Below are 16,399 nucleotides of genomic sequence, written 5' to 3' on the forward strand. Positions count from 1 at the left end.
TAATCTTTTTACTTTCTTGGAGTACAGTTCTGCAATGCCTTGAGATGGAATATCCTGCAGCAGAAGACCCTCCAGGTGAAACAGATGGACATTTGTCTCTGAAGCACCTGAACGTTGTGGTGGAACAGAGAGCTGACCTCAATAAAGACGTAATGGACATAATGCAATGTGTTCTCATGCTGTAAGCTTTATTTTAATGGGGCAAAAATAAACAACCCCAAAAAGTTCATCGATATAGTAAACTAAAACAAAATTAATCCTATATTTTAATCTCATTTTGATGAGTACTTCTATTAAAAAGACTGTGGTGGGTTTTCTACTGGTCATGAAGCTTTCATAAAAAATGTATGGAAATTATAATGAAAATGCAACTAGATTTCAACCTGTTTCATTAGCAGCCCAGCTCTTGGGAACATTTGACCTAGATCTGCCTACTAATACACAAACTTCATAATGATTCAAGACAAATTTTCATAATGAATGATGTTCACTTTTGCACTGAGGCCTGAACAACACCTGTATTAATCTTAAATCTTAAAAATTTCCAGACTTAAATAATATTTGATTCAATTGCTGGTGACTGAAGTTGATTCTTTTATATGGAGCTGAATTTTTTTGATGTGAAGAAAGCTGGTGGGATTTTTTTGTTTAGTTGTGGGATTCCTTTTGTTGTTTTTTTGTTTGATTATTTGGGGTTTTTTCTCTTTCCTGTTTGATAAAGATGCAGTAAATTTTCCATAGGGTGTACCTAGAATTTGTAATAGATGAGGGTTGGGAATAAGAAAAACTTGAACAGATGTTTAGAGATTTGTGTGAACTAAGCTTTTTCAGCCAAGCCACATTCACAACTGGAAACAAAAAATCAGTTGTGTGGACCTGGATCAATAAACACATATGAATGAATAAACATGCATGGAAACACATGGCAAGGCTGTTTATGGTCTATGGAGAGACACTTGTCCTGATGGAAATTCCCTCCTGGGTGCAAAATTGGGTAGGTGGATGCACTTTAGCTATCCATCCACAGTGGCACTGGGAATTTGGTTTAGATGGCAAACACTTTAAAAAGTGCTTATTTAAAATTCTTCTGGCTTTCTTGTCCGTGGGAGTATCACACTGTCTGCATGCAGGCTGACTGACTGGCAGTTAGGGATAGGGTTGGTAATAAAAATAAATGATAATGAAAAATGCATGGGTAACTGGCACAAAACACAGACCTGGGGGAGAGCCTCTCCTGTGTGTACTCACACCAGAGTGCTGCTTCATCACTGCAGCATCTGCAAGTGGAGAGTAATTGCAGTACTGGCATCCTAAAAATGTTTTTAATGAATGCCCATGAAAAAAAAAGAGTCCAGAGTTGGCGTTCATATGTCTTGCTGTCTGAAAGACTACTTTCAAATTTGATGCCACTTTCATGGCAGTGGGACTAAGGAATTTAACGAGTAAAAAATTACTAAAAGTAATGAGTTCTAAATCAGGAATTTTTGTGGGAGATCTGGAGGAAGGGTGGGTATTGGGTTGTATTCAGTGTTGTTCACTCTGTAGATCTTTGGTTTAGGAGAAAGGGCCCTACTGGACTATCACTGTGACAATTTCAGGAACCACAGGATCCACAATTTATGCTGAAAGCTATCATGGGGAAAAAATAAGCAACCAAAAACCTGTATCCCAAATAAATGTCATCGGGGAGAAAAATGAAGATTTAAAGAAGAAAAGACGTAGGATTCTAAGTAAATTTAGAAATAGCTGGAGAGCTGATGGGATGGAAAGATATGAAGTTTATCTTAGAAATGTGATATACACAATAGAGTTCTAATTCCAAAACAGATATTGGACAGTTCTAAGTCCAAACAATGGAGACGAGTAAGTTTGTGTACACATTAGTGCAATCTTATTGAACAAGAGAACTAGAGATGAATAATTTTTTTTTTGTGTGTAGGCTGTATCACAGCTAGTGAGTAGTTTTGCAGTTTAACTTGCTGTTGTCTTCACTCTGTTTTCAAGGAGGAAAAAGACCACACTAAACCCCCTAAAATGGCCTACCAGCCAATCCATTTAAGTTACAGGACTGTGCTTACTCACTTTCCAAACAACATACCTGTTCTTGTATTTTGAACGCTTGAGGGTTCAAAATACAAGAACAGGTATGTTGTTTCATACCTGTTCATTCCTGTTTCATACCTGTTTCATACCTCTCCAAAGCTCCAGGTCTTCCTTAAGAGTGGACCTAGAAAGTTTTGTTTCTTTTCTTAGAACTGTAACATAATTGGTAATTCAGGCTAGAAAGCATCCCTGGCCATCACCTAGCTTTTTTGGAAACAGGTTAATCTAGGTCAGACTTCTCTAAGCTTGTCCATGCATTTTCTGAGTAGTATCTTCAAGGATGGAAATTATGAATCCTTTGGGGACAACCTGGTCTAGTATTTGACCACATTTCTGCTGCAAGAGTTTTTCCTTACATGTAAATAGAATTTCCAGCCTGTTTCCTTTGTGTCTTTTCTTATCACTGGGTACTTCAAAAAGATTTTGCCTGTCCTTTCTGTATCCCTCTATTCAATATTTATTGGGGGTTAAGAGGTCCCTTTATCTTTCTCAGGGCTGAACAAACCCAGTTCTCTTGGCTTTGCCTCATAATTATTGCAGGTCTTTGTCCAGGTTCAGGAAGTTTGGACAGATAAGGTGTGACAAAGATCGAGCGCACTACAGACCAAACTGGGAGGTCTGTAGTGTTCAGAGTTCAACTTTTCCTAAGTGTAGCATAGTTAATGTCCAGCCAAAGCTCAAAAGAAGTAAGCAGGGACATGAACAGCAGTCTATTCCTCCACTCTTTTCTTTGCTGTTATGACATCTCCTTATCACTGTTTAAGTTAATTATGCAGACATGCCCGAGGTCTGTCCCCAGAACCACAACTGAAATGTATGTACTGTTGTATTGCTAGAACATTCCCTAGAAAGCTTTGGGCCCAGATCAGCCTTTATGCTCTCAAATATTTGCCATGAGCCAACTGTTCAGAAGTTAGCCTGGGTCAGGAACCATTACCAATATCTAGTCAAGACATCATGGCACATCTTGGAATAATGTTTAACAGGAACATGGGCTCTTCTATGCCAGCTGGCCACAGGGCTAGTGAATGGTCCCACACAGAAATAATTTGTGGATGGAGCTGTAATTCTAGACTTGACACTGCTACAGCAATTGAAGGTAGCTTCAGTCCAGTGTAAGACATCTCTGCTGAAAAGGCATTGAAAGAGGGTAGTGAACTGGAGCATGTGGGAGCTGAGTGAAATTGAATTTGAATTGGGTAATACCAGAAAATCATGCCTTGAAGAAAAGCACATAAATCTTTCTTTAGCATTCTTTTAATGTCCATTTTTTTTTTTTTTTACCAGAAAACTCTTTCAAGCTGAGCAGGATGCAAGCAAATGAAAGATAGGAACAGCTGAACCTTTAAGAGAATTCATGTTTCAGGAGATTTACAGCTTTCACCTCAAACTTTATTTCCTTGCAATTGATTCATTGGCCACTAGGTTATGTTGTTTTTGTATTTCAACACAACTTTATGAAAAATCATGCACGTCAGGCAGAATAACCTTGATTCTCAAAATGCACAGGAGAAGAACAATCTATGCCTGATTTAATTTATATTTTTCTCTACATTCAGATAATACTTAAATATTGAGAGTATGTGTAATGGAACATTTTAAAACCCAGGCACTGCTTATGGAACCACTTCACATTCTATTCATAAAGAAAGAATCCTGGAAATACTATGAGAAACGGGAAAATAACCACATATGAGAGCTGCTTTGGTACCCAGCATTATGATCTGATCTGATGGCTTACCCTGCTTGGAACAAGAGGTTGAAGTGGAGACCTTCTGAGGTCCCTTGCACCTGAATGATTCTGTGATTATCATAATTATTAGCTTCAGCCAAGTTCACACAAATAGTGTAACAAGGGGAAATGACATATCACTTGGGAGCTGATTTTATGAGCTGTCTGCAAGTGCTAGGTGCTCTTAACTCTTGCTGATTTTGATAGGAGGTGAGAGAACTCTGCAAGTTCATAGAATCACAGCATCATAGAATGGTTTGGGTTGGAAAGGACATTTAAAGTTTATCTAGTCCAATCCCCTGCAATGAGCAGGGACATCTTCAACTAGATCAAGTTTCTCAGGGCCCTGGCGAGCCTGGCCTTAAATGTTTCAAGGGATGGGGCATCCACCACCTTGTTGGGCAACCTGTTCCAGTGTTTTGCCACCCTCAGCATAAAATTTTCTTTCTTATATCTAGCCTAAATCTACCCAATTTTAGTTTACTACTTCTTGTCCTACCACAACAGGCCCTGCAAGAAAGTTTGTCCCCATCTTTGTCAAAGCCCCCTCTAAATGTCTGCTAAAAGGTCATCCCCGAGCCTTCTCTTCTGCAGGTTGAAAAACCCCAACTTTCTCAGCCTTTCTTCACAGGACAAGTGTTCCAGCTCTCTGGTATTTTTATGGCCCTTTTCTGGACATCTCAATTCAGTGGGCATTTAATTCATGAAATTGTCTTCCTCTACTTTCAGAGTGTCTAAAATAACACTAAGTGTAATGAAGTAACAAACTCTCCAACTAAGATTTTCCTAAAAGCAGTTCTAGCTGTGGTAAATGGAGAATGTTTAGATTGATTATGGGAAAAATTACTGATGGGCATTTACTTCTGCATGAATCACCAAGCTGGGGCAGGTTAAGGTTAGTAGAGATAATAGAGCTATATAAAATATATATATCATGGGTAGGCACCACCTGATTACCATGGGTCAAATCTAGATTTTCTGTACTTGCCAGGTCTTTAGACAGATACTGAGGCAACTGAGAACCAGGGGTTTTTGCCACATACAGTCTTGTTGACAGAAGAGATAACTCAACCTACCCAGGGAGAATTTTCCTTCAAATATCCAGTCACATTTTGACTTGGAGCCATTTACAACCGCGCTGTGGTTTAACCCCAGTCAGCAGCCAAGCCCCATACAGCCACTTGCTCACTCCCCCACCAGCAGGATTGGGGAGAAAATTGGAAGGATAAGAGCTAGAAAAGGCATGAGTTGAGCTGAAGAGAGTTTAATAGCGAAAGCAAAAGCCACACACAAGCAAAGCAAAACAAGGAATTATGTTACTGCTTCCCATGGGCAGGCAGGTGTTCAGCCATCTCCAGGAGAGCAGGGCCACATCACACATAACAATGACTTGAGAAGACAAAGGAAAACAAAGGCCATCACTCCAAACATCCCCCCCTCCATTCCTTTTTATTCCTCCCACTTTATACACTGACCATGATGCCACATGCTCTGGAACACCCCTTTGGTCAGTTTGTGTCACCTGTCCTGGCAGTGTCTCCTCCCACCCTCCCATGCACCCCCAGCCTCCTCTCCAGTGTGGAGGTGCAGAAAGCAGGTAAGGCCTTGGTTCTGTTTAAAACCCGCTCAGCAATAACAAAAACACCTCTGTATTATCAACCCTGTGCTCAGCACAGATCCACACACAGCCCCATACCAGCCACTGTGAAGACAATTCTACCCCAGCTGAAACTAGCACAAAGCTGAATCACAGAAAACCCATACAAAATATTCTGGTTGGTATACATGTCAAAAATAGTAATTTAAATTAGTGATATATATTGATTACAGGAATAAATCAAACAGAGTTCAGTGGCTGGAGGAGTGTCCCACAAAGTTGTTCTCTCAGATGCTGTAGGCTCACAGCACTTCATTCAGTGGTGTCACAGTCCACTTTCCTTCTTCAGGTTAATTATGCCTGGCACTCTTCCTTCTCGTCCTACTTTTGTACCTGGCACAATTTCTGCAGCTGGAATGAACTGTATCAGATGGTGATCAGTTATAACCTTTTTCCTCAGTTATTCTTAACCTGGCCATTCTCTGACTCACTGCTCAGCTGCACAGATGCTGGTACGACTGAGTGGGCAGTGCTGAGATAAGGTATGAGCATGTCATCAGCAGGGGAAAAGGTGAAGCTATTGAAGCAGAGATACTGTTACAGAAAAAAAATCTGGTTGAATTACAGCCTGAAAATGTGGTTCAATGGAAGTTTAAAGCAATCTGAAGCAGCTCTTGCGTGGTTCTAATGTTTTTTTTAACAGAGAAGAACTGTAACTCAGCTTGTGGCATGAGTTTCTTCTGGTGGCTCATGGTGCAGTCATGCAAGGAGGAAGGAGTAATGCTCTGCTGTGGAACAGATGTTATCAGGATAAGCTGCTGTGGAACTCTGCCTTTTGTTATCAAAATCATCAGGAGGATTTACCAGCTGGTGAAGTACTGGATATATCACTATTCCAATCCAAAGGGTTGATGCAGTCCTTACTTCAAAGGGGGACATTAAAAATTATCTCCTGTTTAAGTCTGAGGTAAATGTAGCCTCTGATTAGATAGATTCAGATCAATAAAAGGTATTTCAACTGCTGAACAAACTTCTCATCTCCTCAGCAGATTGGTCCAGTTTGTCCTCAGGAGAAATGGGGATGCATAAAAAATTATACATGCAGTTGTAAAAGCTGGTATCACAGATACTAGAAAAGAATGAAGTATCTTTCAGAAATCACCCATAACCAGTGTAAGAGAGATAGCAAATCTGATTTTGCAGGTAAATAAAAGAAGGTACACATCCCAAAAGACTACTGGCACTTATTTTTTTTGGAAACTAATAGCCTGAAAAAATGAAAAGCCTCATTTCCTTAGAGGAAATAAGACTGAGCTGTCTCATTTGTTATCACTGAGCAGGAAGTTTTGAATGAATTTGAGGCTACAGTTCATTTTGCCTCTGAAAAATATGAATGTTTGAGGTGGTGGTATTAGAGGCCCATAGGTTCTGATTCTGCAGCAGCCAGCAAACAACCTCACAGGGAAAATACGATTTTTTGAAAGATTTGACACAGCAGATGCATTACTACATTTGCTTGGTTTCTGCAAATTAGCATTCTCCAAAGGAAAACCATTGATTCAGAACATTGCCAGCTACCACTAATTAATGAAACACTGTCTTCAAAGTTAATATTTGCACCTTTAAACGGAGGTTATCATACCTGAAAAAGTTCAGGAAAAAGCTACACAAATTAGTCAAAGTCTGAAGTATTCTGCTTATCACAACAGATTTAAACTCAGGCTGACTTGGGAACAAGGGGTTCAAGAGAAGTTTTGCTATAAAATACATACATAAAGAAGAAGTCTGAAGCAGATGCTTTTTTAAATTTATCAGACAAAGCAAGTTATTGGACTCTGAAGTGAGATAAATTCAAACTATGAACATGATGAGAGTTTTTTTTAATAAATCACTGAGCAGCTTAATTTTCTCCATAATTTATGTCCTATTAAGACTGGATCTGTTCTTGACAGATGTTCTTGCACATCCACAAATGCACTGGAAATACGTCAAAATGAAGGAAGGTGTCCCCCTTACCCCACTCCCTGTCCCCAAATCCAGCACTGTTCCTAGAATGGGCTGTTGGCTGTGACAGGACTTTTTTTGTTGGGCCTGCTCATATCACAGCTGAGAGCTCTGGGTTGGGAATTGGGCAGAATTTCTGCTGCTTTGCTGGCTCAGGAGGCTGGGCTTGCTCCTCTGCTGTGCTGTGTAGCCTGTGCTGAATACCAAACTGGAGCTTTTTGCATGTTCACTCACTTTCTAGGATAAAAGTCAAAGGAAAAGCATGGCTTCTTATCCCAAATGGTATCATTGTATACTACAGCTTAGCCCTGAAAGCTGGCAGGGAGGGAGAGTATTAAGACAGAGGTGAAACACAGAATAGAATCAGTCTTGTCTTCTTGCATCACAAATAATGTTTTGGTGTATACAAAATTACTAGATGTTGGAAATCTGTCACCTTAAGTAAGTTTTGCTGACTTACCATAGATGAGGAATTGTCCTTTTTATTTGTGTGTGTTTACTTCTGTGATGTGCAGTCTCACTAGAAAAACATTTGGAAAAGCAACATGCATGAAAAACATTTACAGCTGTGTATCAAATTAGGTGAAAAGAATGAATGGCTGAGATATGAGAGACCAATGGAAGGAAACTAGTCTTATTTAAACCTCTATTAATATTTTCAGAACTTGCAGCCTCTTAATGAAACATCCAGGGAATAAATTAAAATCAACACGAGAAAGACCACAAAGTAGCAGTAGTCTTTCTAGAATAATATTCATCCAGGACACTATTGCCTGAAACTTGCAGCAACACATGGGAATATATTTAGTTAGTGAAAGTGTATTGAAAAACAATAAAGATCCTCAATCAACTTGAAAAGGGAATGGCTTGCCAATTAGATTTGACTTTTCAAATGGCTTGTGGAATCATAGTCTTATTTAGGTTGAAAGGGACCTTTAAGACCATTAAGTCTAGTGATTAACCCAGCCCTGTCAAGCCCACCATTAAACCATGTACCAAAGCATCACATCTAAACACTTTTTGAACACTTACAGGGATGGTGATCTCACCACTTCTCTGTGCAGTCTATTCCAATGTTTGCAACCCTTTCTGTGAAGACATTTTTCCCAATATCCAATCTAAACCTCCCCTTCTATATTCTCTCATCCAGTTAATTGCTGCCTGGGAGAAGAGGTTGACCCCCACCTCACTGCAGGTTTCAGGTAGGAACAAAGTCTCCCCTGAGCCTACATTTTTCCAGGCTGAGTACCCCAGCTCCCACAGCTGCTCCTCTCAGGACTTGTGCTCCAGACCCTTCACCAGCTCCATTCCCTCCTCTGGACATGCTCCAGCACTTTAATATTGTTCTTGAACTGAGTGGCCCAGAACTGGACACAGGATTCAAGGTGTGGCCTCACCAAGCCCAGTACAGGGCGAAAATCACTGCCCTGGTCCTGCTGGACGCATTATTCCTGATATAAACCAGGTTGCCATTGGCCTTCTTGGCCACCTGGACACACTCTGGCTCACATTCAGTCACTGTCACCAGCACCCCCAGGTCCTTTTCCCCCGGGCAGCTTTCCGGCCACTCTGCCCCAGTCTGTAGCACTGCCTGGGGCTGTTGTGAACCAAGGGCAGGGCCTGGCATTTGGACTGTTTGAACCTCATAAACTCAGCCTTGACCCATCAATCCAGCCTGCAGAATTGCAGAGTCTTTCCACTCTTCAGCAGATCAACACTGCTTCCCAACTTAGTGTCATCTGCAGATTGACAGAGGGTGCACTCAATCTGCTTGTCCAGGTTGTCCATATTGAACTGTCCTGGCCTCAATACTTGAGGTGCCCTGGGGAGCACCTCTGGTGAGCAGCCACCAGCTGGATGTAACTCCATCCACCACCATTCTCTGAGTTTGGCCATCCAGCCAGTTTAGTACCCAGTAAACAGTGTGGCTGTCCAAATCATGACTAGAGTGTTACTTCACAAGAATGTTGAAGAAAACTGAGTCAAAGACTTTCCAGGCAAACCCATTCACACCCTTTCCCTCATCCACTAAGTGGGTCAGCTGCTGACCCCCCTCCTTAGTTCTCCAAGGATCAAAAAACTATAATTTCACAATTGCTATAAGGTTTAGTTTTTTTGCTTTCAGATTGTCGGATTGAGTTATTTTTTCTATAATTCTAATAATGATTTTTTTTTCCTGCTTCACTCTCCATTCTTCTTCTGACACAGATACCTTTTCAGAACCTTGAATTTCAGGCAGATTTTTCACTGGCCATTATGTCTTTCATTTTGTTCTTTCTATATTTTCAGAAAGGTATATCTATTTTTGTAATGTCGCATGTGTTATTTTGTTTGCTGAAGGCAATCATTCTCATGATGATTTTGTATGTGTGAGATGAAAATATGCACATCAGCTTCATCAAGTATTCCATTAAAATGGGACTACCGAGCTCAGTGACATACAGCTAGATGCAGTGGTGAATTTATGTTGAATTGCAAAAATATTTGGATTTAGATGCATGTTGGCAAGCAATCAATAATTTTATAACTGATAGCCTGCCTGTACAGAAGAAATAAGAAAGGGTCTACCCTCCCAATATACTGGGGCAAAAATTACACAGTGAACCTGCTAAAGTGAAAATGGTTTCTCAGCTAGTACAATGAATTTGAGAAGCAGCTGGGTAATAGCAGTGCTGTTTTATAGAAGTTTCTTGGATTTCAAAATTTGTTCTTATTCCATGTTAGAATTAAAAAGCTTCTCTTTTTCATTTGTTTTTGAGAAGGAAATGGCACTTAAAATGGCATTTAATGCTTTTTTTAGAGTAAGGCAGGTCAGGTTTTGTCTTGTTCCCCCAGAACTTGAATCACAGAAACTTACAGCTCACAACTTTATTGAATCAAATTTGTCAGCTTTCCATATTCCTAAAATATTTTAGCAGCTCTACTATGTAGGTGTTTAGTTAAATGTACCTTTTCTACATGGATATTCCAAGGAGACTTTAAGAATTCACTTTAAAAGAGGTGCCTCTCTTCTGCTGTGTGTTTTTCAGAGTTTGTCAGCTTGAGAAAAAGCAACAACTAGATTTACGCAGAGAAACAGAATGGAAATAAGATGCAGTGATCACCTGAGGCATCAAAATGAAAATTAATTATTCACTTATAAAGATAAATATATTTTCCATTTTGTGATTGGAACTTATTTGTTCATCTAGAGTTGACAGAAAACGTAACTGGACTGCAACATGCAGAACTGTGCCTATTTACAGTGACTGAAGTTCACTTCACTTCTGTGTCCTGTCTGATTTTGCCTCTCCTTTTTTTCTTTAGGCTCCAATTTTCTTCTTGCTTCATTTCTTCCTCTGCATAACCCAGCTTTTAAGTTGCCTTTGGCCATCTGTATTTTCTTGCATTCCCAAATGTGGCATTCTCCCTGGAAATACTGTATGTTCTGCTTTGACTGCTGGCAGCAAAGAAGACTTTACTCAAATTCTGCTCACTGAAGCACCAGCTCCACATGGCCATCGGGATGTGAGTAAATTTCACTTTGCTGCCAGCACTCAGAGCAAAAAGCTGCATCAAGAGAAAACAACAAAAGCTGTAAGTTCTAAAAGGATTTTCTGAAAAGCATTAGTTCGTTTATATGATGTGCCTTACATAATATCAAAAGAAACAGCATAGCTGCTGGGCTATTTGGTTCATGATTCTTCTTATTCTTCATCAGCATTGTAGAAGTTACTGCCCTCACTAACTCATGCCATTTTAGTGGCATGAAACAATTCAGTTTATGAGACTACAGCTTTAAAACCTTTTTCTACTGTGGTCTGTCTGTGATACTACATAAGTTAATTACTGACTTTGCTTCATTTTTCCTCATGTAAATGAACATACCTAATTTAAAGCATTGATAAGATTCAAAATATGTTTAAAGGTTTTGCTGTGCTGGAGAACATGACAGCAGCTTGTATGGATGTGTCAGAAGTGGAACAACCAGCTCTGTTGGCAGCAAAGATCTGTGGTGACAGCATAGGTGGCATATTTGGAGCCCTGGGAAATATTTGGTGGTGGAAATCAACCTAACATAGTGACAGGGCTGTCAGTATAGGACTGAATTATGAAGCTGACCTACCTGAGTTACAAACAAAATGTGGAGCTTACACATCCCTTAGACTCCAATGACAAGTGTAACCTCCAATTCTGCCTTACAAATCAGGGCCCTTTATTTGGATTAGTCATGTTCATGCAGATGATATTTTTTTGTCCTGTAACTGAAAAATTCCAGCTATTTCTGGTACAAATATGGCACCTTTTTGGCTTAACAGGAAATTTGCTGTCCTCACACATCCAAGAGCCTTCTTCAACTTAGTCTCCATACAGAATTTGCATAAATTGCAACTGGAAAGTAAACCAGACAAAAAGTGAAAAGAAATTATTTTCCCAAAAGAGATGAAAATGTAAATATTTTTGTGATGTTTGCTAGTCCCTGTCATGTTACTGACTCTCTAATGGAGGTTACAGTCTGCAACAGGACACTTTGGGAAATTGAGTCATATAGATAGGACAAAAAAGTAATTGGCAGAAGGATTCTCTGCAGACTTATGCACAACTTTGGCAGGAGCTGCTTCAATTTTCAGCTCCCTTTCTCATTTATTGTTTCAAAGCAACAGAAGAAATAACTTCTACTCTTGTGTACTTTCAGTGATATAATTCTGCCAAGGTGATGGAAGAGAAGAAAAATCAGGGCAGTCTAACCTAGAAAATGCAATTCCTGAATTTCTGAATAACTGAGTTTGTGGGATCTACAGTGTCTTTAAATGTATTTTTTAACAGTGTAATCCACAAAGCCAAATTTCTAGTTTTGAAACTGAGCCTTTTCAGAATCAATAGCACACAAATGCATTCCTGTACGTGAAGATGAGGAGCCTTAAGAACTAGGTGGTCATGTGAATTATTGTTGCTATTCCTATTAAAATAGCTTTTAGAAGACCCTTGCTCTGTCCTCCAGTAGGATACCACTCAATAAGTCACTGCAGTGAAGGAAAAAACCTTCTAGCAAAATCTAAAATAAATAAATTTTGAATGAAGAAAAAGGAATGTCCCTATTTATTTGCAGGAGTATGAGGAACAAGTTCTGTTGAACAGTTTAAGAAAAATTGTCTAAAATCCCTTCCTTCCCTGTACATAACTCACTGCAGGCATTTAAACATCTGATGATGTCTGCAGTTTCACAGTGTCTTGGCTGAGTGAAGTATCAGAGTGCCTATGCAGCATCTAAAAAGCTTTGGATCTATAGGGAAGATGGATCCTAGCCTGTGTCCATCAGTTCCTAAGAACATTAGGAGTTCAAAAGGAACAAAGTGAGTCTTTTGAATAACTCTGTTTTGTGAATTGCCTCAAATTCAGGGTGCCTGAACTGGCACTCCAAGCAATCTTCCAAGCAGAAAGCTTTGTTGAGGGTGGAGAGGAAGGTCAGGAGAAGCTCAGCTCTAAGGTGCTGAGGAAGTGGAGTACACTTAAGAAAGGTACACTTAATACCAGACTGAGTGACCTACATATAGCATTGTTCTTGGCATGTTTGGACTCATAAATCTTGTGCTTGGCCCTAGCCAAGAAAATAATCTTTTGCACAAAGGATGTTGAAATAGATTGACTTGCATAAGGATTTGTTCACAGAATCCGTAGCATTAACTGAAATGGTGAAAGAAAACAAAGAACCCAAAACAAAATCAAAGAGGAATGAGAGGTAATAAAACTTGCCATCCATTCCTAGGCCATCTAGAATGAGACAAAGAAGGAAAGAGAGCTGTTCCTAGACATGCATCCTCTTCTGGGTCTTTCACAGTGCAGCAGGGGCCCTCCGCAGTGCTTTCCCTTAGTGATTATGTAGCTGTCATTAAAGACACAGACTCCCTTCCAGCAGTGCCTGCTCCAACAAGGGTGCCTGCTGCACCCTGCTTAATAGCCCAGGGCTGTGCAGGCAGTGGAATGTGAACCAAAAGCTATAACAAAATGGTAGGAAAAGTGTGAGGGAGAAGAGGTGAATCTCAGATTTGATCCAGGCCAGGGAATCTAAGGCTTCAGTTAACGTGCAGCTTGCTGGCTGCACTGACTCCAGACACCTGCAAGGTTCTGTAGTAGAAAATTTGTCCCAAAGAGTCACTGGAACATAGGCAAAGCTGCCATTTAGGAGTATCTAAAGTAATCAGGGTCTTTTGGCCTTGTTTAACTTATTCCATGCATGCCATGCATTCTCTTTTGCAGAAATAGTACTGAAACCTTTCCACATGAGCCTGAATAAGCAGTGGGTGGACAAGGTACATGCAAGCATTAAGCCACATGAGTGCAAAGAAAGGCACCAATAAATGTACCCAAAATAGTGATAAATTAGGCAGGAGCTATTTATTTTCTTTATAAATTAATTGTGAAAGTAATGCTTTCAACAGTCCTGATGACATTAACCTTCTACTTAAATTTCCCTTGAGACTGATCCCTTCTCTTCACAGAACCAAATTTGATTAGAATGTTTTGGTCCCTGATGTTTTAAGCTTTAAATTGTTCAACTAGTGGGAAATAAAATCCTTACTATTGTAAAACCCTCAAAAATGTGGATAGGGAATCAGAGAAAAATATATTATTGAATTATTAAACAGGGCAAGTACTTTACATCACCTATTAGAGGCAGTGGAAAACACTGGAAAACAAAGAATTTTATTCCATACAAAATGGTATCTGTGTTTTTAGTCTAAGCATTCAAAGGTACTGTTTTAGAATGTTAAATGGAGTGTGAAAACTTTATTTTTTAAAGGGATATAATTTTTGGAAAGAGTTATTAAACCATGTCTAATATATCTTGTCAAATGCCTAATCCTTAGCATCCCATCCTTTACTCAATATCATAAATAGGAACATTATCACCTATGTAGTTTATTAATGAATCTTAAAGGGAGAGAGTTTTCCTTGAGACTTGAGCTAAACTTTCTTTTTACTGTTTCCTCTCTCTTTTCATGTCCCAAAGCCCATCACTTTACATATTTCCTGTGTTATTATGCTAAATAATTCCTTTTCATCCTCATTATGTACTTTTCATATTGAAATGCTTTCCTAAACTACACTGAAAATGGTGATTGTGTCATTAAAAATTATAATAATGCTATTCTGCCTCCCCCAAAGTCTACTTAACACAACACCAAGAGGGATCAAAAGCACTTACCAATGGGTAAAAGAGCAGAGCCTTTCCAAAAGGCCAGCCCAATGTCTGATATGTACAATTTTCAGGAAAGAGGTGTTTTGGAGCCTGCTCTTTCCTCTCAGAGACACTTACCAGCCCCATGCCAACTGCTGCTTCATGCTGTGAGTTTCTCCCAACCCTTACATTGACCCTAATCCTTACCCTAGTGCCACGAGGACTCTGAGACTAAGGTTTTCAGCCACACAAAAAAAGAAATTCTCAGTTAAGAACTGTTTTTATAGTCCACTGATTCTCTCAGTTTTTCCCTGCTCCAGCTGCAGTTGTGCTCCTTTTCCCTTTCCCAACTTTAGCCCTACACATTAACACTGTACCTAGGACGCTGTTTAATTTTGAGCCCATGTCACAAATCGCTGTATAATTCCAGCTGCACCTCTGGGTTCTGTCTCTATTGCACCTCCTGAGATGAAGTTAAGGTAACTTGTGTATTTATTGCTGGGTGAAGGAAAAAGCCTAGAGCTGTAACTTCAATGGGGCTGGGAAGTGACTGCCAAAGCAAGTACTGGATTTCAGGGCTCTCCTGAGAACCTTTTCTTCTTGCCATGCATTGTGTCTGCAGCTAAGGCCAAGCCTCAGCCCCTGCACTAGGTTTAGGTTTAGGATTCATGCTAAAGTTAGGGTTTGGATTAGGATTGGCATTGGAGAGAAGGAATGCCCACAGCAACATCAAATGACTGTGAAGGAACTTCCAGGGTATAAGCACATGGAGGGAGTCAGAAACGGTATAAAAAATATGGAGATTGAAGTTGTATTGAAGTCTTTATAGTTATTTGTACCCCAGGTATTTGAGCTTGCTTTTTGGGTTTAGTAAGACCTTTTGTATAACTGAACCTGCATAATATTTTTTGACTGGAAAATGTATCTTAAATTGAGAGGCATTCCTGCTTAAGTTGTTTTTGACTGGCAGATATTCCTGTCTCACTAGGAGTCTCATAATGAAGCAAACAGGGTGTATATCAATACCTATGCTCCTGAAAGAAAAATAGTCAATGTAATGGAAGTAGTTTATGTCCCAGAAGAGGTCTTTCTGTCTGAGAAATTCTAGAGCATGGCAATAGACATTTTTTATCTTTACAGCAGCTTTGAAATATTTCTTGTTGCAGTTGTCTTTTTTTTCCCCTCATTTTTTCCTTTATAATCATCTCTCCTATTGAATGCACATCTAACCAGGAAGAGGTTTTGCAATAGAATGAGCTGCAGTGCCACCAATAATTAATGCCATTCAACTTCACAGCCATGATTTTCTATTTTCTTTCATCTTTGGTAGCTATTTACCCCTGTGCAAAGTGAGTACAACACTAACAAATCAGATTGCTTCTCAATTTACATATATACAATGTCATTGCTTAGGAAAACAGTACTTACATGAGTAAATGAACAGTTAAACAGCTGACTTACCATTTGCATCTGCAATCATAATAATGGCTTGCATAGACTAACTGTGCAATTGTGCATCTCTTTGTGTGTATGCACCTGCCTTATAGTTCTCTTCACCTCTGCTGCACTTATATTTATGAAAATTTAGCAACTAATGTGTTTTAGTCCCCATTTCTGTTTTTTATTTAAAAGATGGCACCTCTATCAACACCAATTTTGCAATTATCTTGGGTCATTTATTCAATCAATATATAGTCTGAAGTAAACATACCAGATAACAGTTTATCACATCTTTCCTCACTATATTTAAAAATAATAAAAGGAAAAAGAAAATGAAAGAATTTATTTGGATTTCTCTCAGCCA

The sequence above is a fragment of the Ammospiza caudacuta genome, chromosome 4 (assembly GCF_027887145.1).
Source record: "Ammospiza caudacuta isolate bAmmCau1 chromosome 4, bAmmCau1.pri, whole genome shotgun sequence".
NCBI classification, from domain to species: domain Eukaryota; kingdom Metazoa; phylum Chordata; class Aves; order Passeriformes; family Passerellidae; genus Ammospiza; species Ammospiza caudacuta.